The following is an 11,482-nucleotide window of genomic DNA, read 5'->3' on the forward strand; positions in this document are numbered from 1 at the left end:
AGACTACGTCAAAGATGGTTTCTTCCAAGTCAACCAATCTCTTTTATTGCAGTCACCTTAAGCTACCAATTAGCTATTAAAGGTTTCACTATTTCGGGTCAAATGGTACTTTACCATTTCCTTGAGTATATGTCGTATGTACACTCAATGTAGTCATAAGGATTTTCATTCTTATTTTTTTCGAATTAAGAGGTGTAACTCTATGACATAGTCATAAAGTTCAAACCATTCAACTGAGACGGTTTATAAATCCTTCTCGACTACCTTGGAGCTTGTGGTGTAGGAACTAGGTTGTTATATTTGTTGACTATCATCTTGTCTCTCAAAGAACCCATTCTTTGAGTTCTATCTCTCGTTCATTTGCGCTTAGGAAAATCATACTGTAGGATTACAATGAACTACCCAACAAAACAATATTTGTTAGTTGATTTATAGAAGTGATATCCAAAGGTTAATTCAAGGATATCCACAAGATAATTCTCAAACAAATATTGCTTATTAGCACACAACCCCAAATCTTAACACGATTAAGACTTATCTTTCTTTCCAACTACATCCTATGGAGTCATGAAGATTTTGGAAGATCTTCTAATTGACAATCATATTGTCTTAGAAGTATATATCCTATATATGGGTAATTGATAACATCCAACAAACTAAATCTTATTCAAGTTCGTTCTTCTCCTAATGGAGAAATCCATTATCTTATGATGCTTCTTTCCTTGATATCTTTCAAGGAAACTGTTCTAAAGTGCTACCTTTCCTTGGATCAAATCTAAGGAGGTAAATACTTTAGACGTCTTACTCATCAACTTACATTCTTGAATTCTTTCAAACCTTTCGCAAAGTATTCGGACTTGTGTTTACTCAAAATAAACGATAGTCCAACCGAGAGCGATCTTCGGTGAATGTCATACAACATGAGTAGTATTATGTTGTGGACAAGTGCCACCAACATCTAAGTGAATTAACCTTAACAACTTTGTGATTCTTTCTTCCTTTCCAAAAGAATAAAGATTCAAACATTTTGCCTCTATACAATTTTAACAAGAAGGCATTGGATCCGGATCTAACGATCCAAAGCATCCATCTATGACCAACTCATAATTTATGTTCTAAAGGTATCACAACTCAGTTGGGATTAGTCGCTACCTTGCAACCTTTTGGGTTTTAAGCATCGTTATATTCTAAACAGTTAACACTAACATATCATCTCTACTATAGAGATAATCAATTAGATCACAATAATCTAATCATTTATTAATAAAGAACAATGTTTTGTCAAACAAAACATTCATCCATTTCTCATACGGAATTAAGTTCCTTTATTCAAATTGGAATGTAAAGACAATCTTTGTTTTTCCATTTTCTTTGGTAGTTCATATGAGGAAGTAAGTACTACCTGCTTTCACAGAAATCTACATTTGATTCACATTCTGAATGTGAAGTACTTTCTCTTTTCTCATTAATCTTCTACTTCTTATTAGCCACACTTTTACAACGATTGTAAAACATAGTTATTAATACGGAATCAAGCACTCAAGTAGAAGAACCAACTGTTTTGAACTATTCAAGAACAATTTACAACACCTTCAGAAGGTGTGTTCTTGACATTTGCAAGACATTTCTTGCAAATACCCCTTCCAATGTCCATCCTTTCATAAAGAAAGTTTGTTCCCTTGGAGTTATTTTGCCTTCTTCATTTGACTACAATAGTCATGGTCCCTAAACTCCCACTATCTCTCTTGAAACTTATTTCAATTGTGTTATATACATCAAACAATTTGGAGAGCGTGTGGTTATTGTTCACTATATAGTTTACAATAAACTTAGTGAACCATTTGGATAGGGACACAAAAGTGAAGTTCTTCCCTAGTTTCTGTCTCGTGAAGTGGTTTAACACTTCAACACTTAATGATTCAAAATCATCATAAGTCCATGTTGATGGACTATTTTTGTCAACCAACCATTATGTTCTAAACATAATTACAAACTTTCAAGAGTTGTTTAAGGCAACTCTCATTTTTTCATACAACAATTTGTAAGTGAAGAATCATGGCACGTAAAGTGTCCATGGCCTTGTGCTTACTTCTCAAGTTCTTTGTTCATTTAACAAAGAAACAAGCACTAGTGTTTGCATTAACTAAGGGTTGTTCAAAGCAACTCTTATTTCTTCATACAACGATTTGCAAGTGAAGAACTATGACACTAAAAGTGTCCTTGTCTTTATGTTAATCTTCATAAGTTCCTTTGTTCATATAACGAAGGAATAAGCATTGGTTGTTTGTGTTGTCCTCTTTATGATAGACTTATCTCACATGTTCTTCCAATGATACATTATCAATAGGAAGATTGTGAGGATGAGACTACTTAGGTATATATACAATCCATTTAAGACAATCTATGGGATTGTGGTACCAAGTCCGGAAACTAAAGCATTTGGCTTTTCTTTGTCAAGTTTTGGATAGCATTTGCAAATATATTGGTAAACAAATACATAACGAATATAAATTGATTGATTTTAAGCCATTTGATCCGGGTCTTTAAATCAAATAGCACCACCCACTATTTTTTGGCAAATTCCATATCCCTCATCGGAATTCGAGAGTTAGGAAACTCTTAGTAGGGTATGGGAGACTCACCATTACCAAGCCCACCTCAATGATATGATGTTGGCTAGCATCAATAATAATGAGAGAGTACGCTTACTCATTTGCATCTCTTGCAAGTACCCATCTTATTTAGCCTCTAGAGAATGAAGCCTCACAATGATATGATGTTGGCTCCATTGCACTTAGTTAAGTCATTCCCACCATGCAAGTTCGAGTAGGGGTTCAAGAACAACCTCACAATGATATGATGTTGATCATTCTCGTTGCCTACCTTCACAACATCATGTGTGCATATAGAACTCCTCCTGAGTGTAAGCACGTACTTTGTACTCTCCCATGATAGGGTGAAGTCGGTGTACGAGTCACAAACGATCAGAGCCTACCACGGTGGAAGGCCACGAAAGAGTATTCAAAGCACTCTCACGCTTATCAACTTAATAATGGTTTGATTGAGGGTTTTAGGTCTCATCACATATAAGCATGAATTTTAATCTTATTAAAACAATTTGGTCCAATTACAACTATTGGTCCATTTGATTGATTTAGTTGTATATGATACTCCTACTATGCTTGTAAAACGATTTTTAAAGCAAGAGTATATGGTACTACTAACATAAGGTTTGCATTCATTGATGGACTATATAGTTGCCTTAGGGCCTTTGGATGACTATGAACCTTTGATTCGATCCAACACGAGCCTAGTGTTGAATCTCGGTCTAGGGATGGTGGTTGATTTTAGTTACACGTTTAATCACATTAAGGCGTGTTTTCTTATTGGGCGTTGGACCCTCTACTTCATTTTCATGCATATCAAATAAAGCAAGAAAGAAGTACTTCAAAGTAAAGAAGAGCTTATGCTCTTTTACAACATTTGATCAAAACAAATTACTTTAAAGTAAAGAAGAGCTTATGCTCTTTTACAATATTTGATCATATCAAATTACAACCAAAATCTAATCTACACATTCCCATGGTTCAAACAAATTTGAGACGACTTTTCACATAGCTCAATTATCGTAGGCTTAGGTTCATAATCACCCTTTCTTTAATTAATTAACGCTTTAACTAATTAAACTTGAATGCAACATTTTCATTTAGTTTTTGTTTCCATAGAATTGATTTAAATGGAGCTAAATGAAATGAAAATACAATTCTCATTTAAAGATACAAAACTATTTTGTTCTCAACTAATTTGGGCCGAATAGCAGTAACCTCAACCATTAGGCTATATTGCAAAACATAAACTTTTGAGGTCCCCTTGTAAAAACACAAAAGTCCACTACTTCATGTAATTACAACTAGAACCCAAAAATTTCAACAAATGCACAAATACAAAAACTTCATTAAAGAAGCAAAACAATTTGTCCTTTAGTGATTTTGGGTCTTTACGTAAAAATATAAACTTTCAGGTCAAAGTACAAATACACAAAAGTATCAAAACTTTATGTAATTGCATAAAAGCCCCAAAAGTACCTATTTAATAGGGTGGCCGGTTTTGGATGAGAGATGGTGTCATAAAACTTTTGAATTTTTCAACAAAAGTGAAAGGTGATGGGTAGGTTTGAAAAAGTGATTTTCATAAAACATGGTTCCTTGAAACAAGGAAAATGTGTAAGTGATTGGTATGGTGTTGATTGAAAAAGGACAAATCATGTCATACCATTTATTACAATAAAGTCACACCAACCACCATAAACAAAACTTTATGAAAAACATCAAACATTTTGAATCAAAACACCAAACCTTTTTGTTCTTGGTTAGAACATAACAAGAACAATGAAGAACATCCATGAAAACCCATAAGAGCTCCATGAACATTTTTCACCCAAAGACACCCCAAAAACTCTCAAACTTAAGGGGAAAAACATATTACCATACTAGGGTACTTAGGGGTTCCTAATGTCACTTTAAAACACTTTTAACAAGACAAACATGAACCCAAAAATCCACCCTTTGGATTTGGCCGAATTTCCCCCAGAAACATGGCACCAAATTTTAGCTCCAAAATTCATGCTCATATGAACTACATCTACAACATTTGAGATGGCAAATTTTCTAACAAAATTTGCATTGAAAGAAGCAAGAATAAAGCTTGTAACAATTCCAACATTCAAATCATAAACTATGAAAATACAAAACCCAAAAGGATTCACCAACTACTAGACCTAGGCTCTTGATACCACTTGAAGGAAATTTTGTGAAAAACATGTTCATTTGAGCAACATCTATGGCATGCAATTAACATTTAAAGGCGGAATCATGCTTGTATGCACTCAAAAACAAAACATTACCCATGAAATTCAAAGCCTAGTAGAAGGGTGAACCAAGACTCAACTCAAAACAAAGTGAGTTGAGAAACTTTATACCTTTGAAGCACCTCTTTGCTTAGCAAAGGTTAATCACCCATGTGAGGGCCTTCTTTCCTTTGTCACCTTACTCCTTGGCTCCATGGATGTGGATGGAGGAACTTTACTTCTTGGCTCCATGCCTTCTTGGATATGGATGGAAGAATTGGTTTCTCCAAATGTCCCCAAAGTTGGAGACTTCTAAGTTCCAACACCAAGGATGGTTGAGGAAGAAGGTGAGTGGCCATGGAAGAGTTAGATGCTAGTAAACTCGCCCATGGTGGCCGGCTATTCTAGAGAGAAAAGAGAGCAAGTTTTTCTCACTTTTCATCCTTAGAAAACCCTAATGAGGATGGAGCAAAGATACCCCTTCTATGCTTTCAACTTTTGTATGCATTTTGGACCAAAAGGCCCTTCCTCTCTCTATGGCCGGTTTTCCCAAGCCTTTGGGCTGTTTTGGGCTTCTTGAATTTTGTTTGTTAAGTTGTCATACAACTTAAGCTAATGGATTTGACGATTCGAAGCCCAATTTAGGCTTTAAGGCCTAAAACTAACTCAAGGTTTAAAACGAATTTATTCGTTTGATTAATTAACATATTAATTAATTCTTGCCATAAACAATTAAACCATTTAATTGTTCTTACTCATCTCTGTAAAATCCTTCAAGCATTACCTTACACTTTGTGCAATCCATTAGGTTCTTTTTAGCGAGGCAGTGGGCGATTAGAACTTTTTCAAATCGATTGTGAATTGAAACTTACTTTCAATTCTCCCTTTAGTGATTATACACGTTTAAGGCTTCCACAAACCATGAGTGACACCTAGCAGTATGTCATGGTTATCCAAGCTAATCAGAAGAGGTGGAGAACCTATTCAGTTTAGGATTACAATGCAATACGGTTTTTCTCTAATACAATACTCTTGACCACATTGTTTGGTTTGATAGTTTTTTCATGTCTACTATCCAATGTGATTCATTTACTTATATGATTACCTTGAATGTGATTTGGAACGACTTCCTAAATCTCATTCATACTCTGGTTAGAGATTCTTAATCATATCATAGAGTATTCTCCCTCAAACAGTTTGAAGGTTAGAGATCCCTTGTTGCGCATTCACTTGCCTCCGTGGCTAAGTGGCTTAACCCCAACTATGTCGTGGACACCCTCGGATGGAGTGACTTTGACATAGTCAAAGATCAAAGACCTAACCACAAGACAACTATGATGCCTCAGGTCAAGGGACTACTTTGCATTATCCTAACCATGAGTTCTCATGTGACATGAGTATGAGAACTCCTTGTTGATCACGTTCAGTGAACTCATTCTCTATTGAGCACCTACGTACTTGTCTTGGTGTCAGTCACACAATGACTCAAGACCAGTCACTCTCCCTAAGAGAAGACATAGCACGTACTAATCTTAATGGACTGTCTATGCCCAATTAGCAATCATATGATCATGAACGTTTAGGATATGTATATGAAAGAGAATGGTCTCATGAATCTAACTTCTTTAGATCGCATTCTCCCAATTACATATTCCTTGGACTTATCGTTTAAGCGTATAACATTTATATGAGATGGCTTCAAACAATAATCTTTGCCATTTAAAGTAAACTATATTAGTTTAACATGTGAAATGTCCGTAAAGTATGATGCAGAAAGATTGCTAGCTATCCTTCCCCTAAGTGGCCGGCCTCTATTGAGAAAAAGAGAGAAAAACTTTCTCTTCTTTTCTTCAAGAAAACCCTAGTGAGAGAATGGCTATAAAGTTGCCTTTATACCACCTCACATGTGAGTGGCAAACTTGCAATTAACCCAAGTTTGCTACCGCTCACCCTTGGCTGGTTTTGACTTTGTTTTTGGGTTAATTTCTATTTAGTTTTAGTTGTCACACAACCTAAACTCAATGGGCCTTATGGACCAAACCCCCTTTTGGGCCACGAAACCCAAAACCAACTTAAAAGCCTAATACAAACCTTTCGTAAGATTAATTAACTAATTAATTAATCTTGATCATTCTCAATTAAACTATTTGATTACTTATCCATCTAATATATATTTCATCACTTTCATCCTTACTCGATGTACGATCCATTAGTTTCCAATCAGCGAGGCAGTGGGCGATTGTTACTCTTAACGATTGATTGTGAATTGAAACTACATTCATATGCCTACATGACTAGATAGCTTGACCCCAACAATGTCGTGGACATTCTCAATAGAATGCCTTTAACATGATCAAAGATCAAGGACCCAACCATTAGACATCTATGATGCCTAAGGTCAAAGGACTATTTTGCATATTGCAACTTACGAGTTCTTACATGACATGTATGTTCGAACTCCTTTTTTATCGTTGTTCAGTGTACTCTATTACCTTTCGAGCACCTATGTGTTTGTCTCAGTGTCCAACACTAAATGACTTGAGACTAGTCATACTCACACTTGAGTTAATGCCCAATTGGCAATCCTATGGCTAGGAACGTTTTAGGAATGAACATAAGAGAAATGTCTCATTATTCTAACATACTTAGATCACTTCTCTCTTAGATTAAATACATTCCTTGGATTCCCTTATTGCTTAAACAAATAATACAATAAATAGTGATTAACAATAAGATTAGCCATTCATTAAACATATAATAGTTTAACACAATAAGTATTCCAAAAGAAATTACATCAAATGAGTGCCTTTGTGGGCATACTTCCAACACGATAAAATAAGAAGGCCCTATGCTCCCCCCTCTTGAGAGCTTCCCTTTCCGAGCTGGCAAAGTGGGTGATTAGGGTGTTGTAGTTAAAAAACGTTTTTGTGCAGCTTCTACGCGTCTTCTTTAGACAGTTTTTGGTCTCCTTGCATCAAGGCTTCGACGGAGCGATCTTCGAAAATGGTCTTCAAGTTCAGGTCGAATTTATACCCGGAGAGAGCAATATCCACTCAAAGGCTGGTCAGAGAAGTGCCAAGTATGGATGTGATATCCAACATCGTTAGACCAAGAGGGCCGAGGGGAAGAATCATCGTGTTGGTGGCTGAGCACCAAAAGCTTAGAGCAGCCATCACAAGTTCTCAGTCTAAATTCATCTCGATGGTCGAGAGTTTGATGGCATAAAAAATGCCAAGAGACTATTCGTCGCCAAAGTGTGGCTCCATCCGAGCAACCAAAGCAGCCCAGGCCGGAGTAATTGAGGGCCAAACACCTTGGGGTTTGGCCGATTCCCATTTCAACCAATCATACCTTTAGAACAAGGGTTTCAGGCAGTGTGCTTTCAACATTTCGATGATGGTTTCTGGGACATCATCTTGAAAAGTGGGCCGAGAGTTTGATGGAGAACATTTAGTTCATCCTCGAATCGAATGGTCTTGATGGTGTTTCCATTAATGATGTTTTGGCACTTGTTGCATTCCTCGGTGAACTTAGTAATAAATGTATTGGCAGCCATTGAAGATGAAGGTTTTTTGGGAATTAAGAGTATGGTTTCTTTTATGAGTTTAAAAGCAACTAGCACGAGATTCGAGAATTTTGAAAGCATAAAATTTGAATGAAGGAGAGATGAGCATTTATAGGCGTATTGGGAGGAAGATCAATAGTTTAGGGGGATAAAATTGACTAGAGGATTTGATAATCATGACGGATATTCAAAGAATCTAGGCGAAGGGACCGAAAAACTCATGGATCAAGGATGCACATTTGCGTGTGACGGTGAATATAAAGGGGAAAAGACGTTTTAGTGTTCGCATGTTTTGAAAAGACCGAAATACTCATGGGTTGAGACTGCATGATGACGCGTGAAGACGAGTTTAAAACTGAGGGGACATTTCGATGTCAAATATCATCATTGAAGGATAAACATACCAAAAAGATGACACATGGCAAGGAGTTTGATAGGGGTAAGATAGTGCAATCGTGCCTCATAAATGCATTTGAGTGGTTGAGATATTCGAGGTTTCTCAATGCTTTTTAGTAAGATGCTAAGGGACGATTTCACTTCTTCAAGGTCAGAGCTCAGCCAAGAATTACAGGTTAAAGGCCTCAAAAATGAGAGGGCAATGTTTGAGCCCAAAATAATATTATTAGGCTGAGCCTAGGTTTGTTTTCGGCCCAATACTCTTCCAGAAGTATTATGGGTCGTCCTGCCGCCATAGGCCGCCCAATTAGGTTGGCCGAGTCCTATTGTGAGAAGGATTGATTTGGATAAGCAAAAGGGCGAATCCTGATACAACAAGGGGTCTCAAAACTGAAGGAACTGAGAATTAGGGACTGAATCTGGTTCATTATAAAGCCTAGTTCAGGAACCTATTCGAACTAGGATTGGTTGAATCATAATCATATTGGGATAAGGAGTTCTAGTCTGAGTATATCTCTGGTTTGGCCAGGATTAGGTTCACTACTATAAATAAAGGAGGAAGTGCATCATTCAAAGCCCTCTCAAATTCAACACACAAATTGCCCTGCGCAAACCTCTCAAACACCTTGAGATTTTTATTTTCTTTTTCCGCCAACACATCTTCAGTTTGGATAAATAACACTGTGAGGGCAACTGGTGGCATCTTTAGTTTGGATAAACAACATTGTTACCATAAAATCAGTCGACCGCGAAGTATCTTCAGTTTGGATAAACAGCATTGCATCGAGGCCGACTGGTTATCTGTCCAAGTCTCGATCAAGAAGGATTCTCGGGTCCTTATTGGGAGAGGTCATCTCGCTAGCCTTCTCGATGAAGTGAGGTGTTACAGATTACTAGGCTTGGCACATTGAACGCCAAGTTGTTTTATGATTGGATATAAACAAGTAAGTTTTAGAGTTCGGCATTCTGACAGCCGAACCACATTCACCATCAAGACATACATCTCTTTTGAGTACTTGTGTCCGTATAGTTTGGTGCCAGTTCAGCGTGCTTATACTCTTACGAATATAATCACCGTGACCGAACCCGGCGCCGACAATCCGTGAACTTCGCAAGACTAGCAGCCTTGTCTTCAAGCTCTAGAACCAGAAGGTCGTGACGTGTTCCTTCCTCAATCGCAGTTGCAAGATCGAGAAGTCAGTAGCACGCTCAACGTAACATCAACACATTTTACTCCTTGATCGAGCTCGGCCGATGAGGTGGCACACCCCGCACACAACTGAAGGACATAGTTAGCTTATTAATTACTCGACCTGCGCGCCACATAGCCTTGGTAATTTTTAGGATCAACAAGCACATATAATGTAATCCAACATGTAGATTGGAGTAGATAGCTTTGGCCCTAGACGTGGTTTGGTGGATGGCCTTGAGTGATTCTTTTTTATAATTTTAAGGCCTCCCATAAACTTGTCATTGTGCATATGGGAAGTAGTTTGGAGATGTCTAATACTAGTCTAATGGTTTGTCACTCGAGCTACGAGTGCTTTAAACTAGGGGTGGGTTCGGTTCCGATCGGTTCGGTTTTTGCCAAAACCGAAAACCAAACCGAAGTTACTGTTCGGTTCGATTCTGTTCCGTTTTGTTTCGATTTTTTTCAGTTTGGTTCTAGTTTTTCACTGATTTTTTTTTTAATTCTAAAATTGATCTGTGTTCATTTGGAAGAACACCAGCAACAACCTACTATTGTCCTCATTCCCTTGTTTTTGCTACGAAAAAAATTATAGAAAAAAAATACAAAGATACAAATCAATAATTTTTACCTTCAAAGCCAAAGCTGCAAGTTCACAACAAACCAACAAAAAAATATTGAAAGCTAAGACCAAAACGAAAAAAAATTAATTAAAAAACTCCATGCGAAGATTTCTTAACTTGTACACAGAATAAAAAAAAAGCCAAGTACAAAAAAATTAATAAATAAAAATCGAATTTCAACCCATCACAAAATTAATTCATAAAAAAACTCACACCAATTCACAAACCCATCACAAAATTCATTCAGAAACTTACAAAGATACAAATCTCAAATCACTTACCTCGGCAAGTGGAACTGTTCTAGCTGCAAAGTCTCCACCATGGTTAATTTTTCCAAGAAATTGGCCAGTGAGTTCTACTGATTTGACTCGAAAATTGAGGGAGGTGGGAATTGGAGGTTGGGGAAGTGGGTAAGCTTGATTTCTAAGGTGAGATTTTTGGGTTTTGGTTGTGTTTGGTTGGAGGGAGGGGGAGAGAGAGAGAGAGAGGGAAAGAGAGAAGAGGACCTTGAAAGAATTGGGAAGTGGGAGCAAAGAGGCTACTGGCTAGGGTTAAAAGAAAAGTTGGGAATTGGGATGAAAGATGGGAATTGATAACCAATTAAACAATTATGATCCGGATTTTATAAATATGTTAATCATAACAGTATTACCAAGAATTAACTCGCTGTCAAGTTGGTTTAAGGGAAAGATACTTAACCAAGAGGGAATGCATTCGAACCCCCATGGTTGTATTTTTTTTTTATGCTTTTTATAATTAAAATATATTTCTGTTTGATTTGACAGTTTCAGTTCGATTTTTTTTCGATTCTGTTTTTTTCGACCTCGGTCCGGCTTTCAGTCCGATCACCCCTACTTTAAACC

This window comes from Malus domestica, chromosome 13 (genome assembly GCF_042453785.1).
Source record: "Malus domestica chromosome 13, GDT2T_hap1".
Lineage (NCBI taxonomy): Eukaryota > Viridiplantae > Streptophyta > Magnoliopsida > Rosales > Rosaceae > Malus > Malus domestica.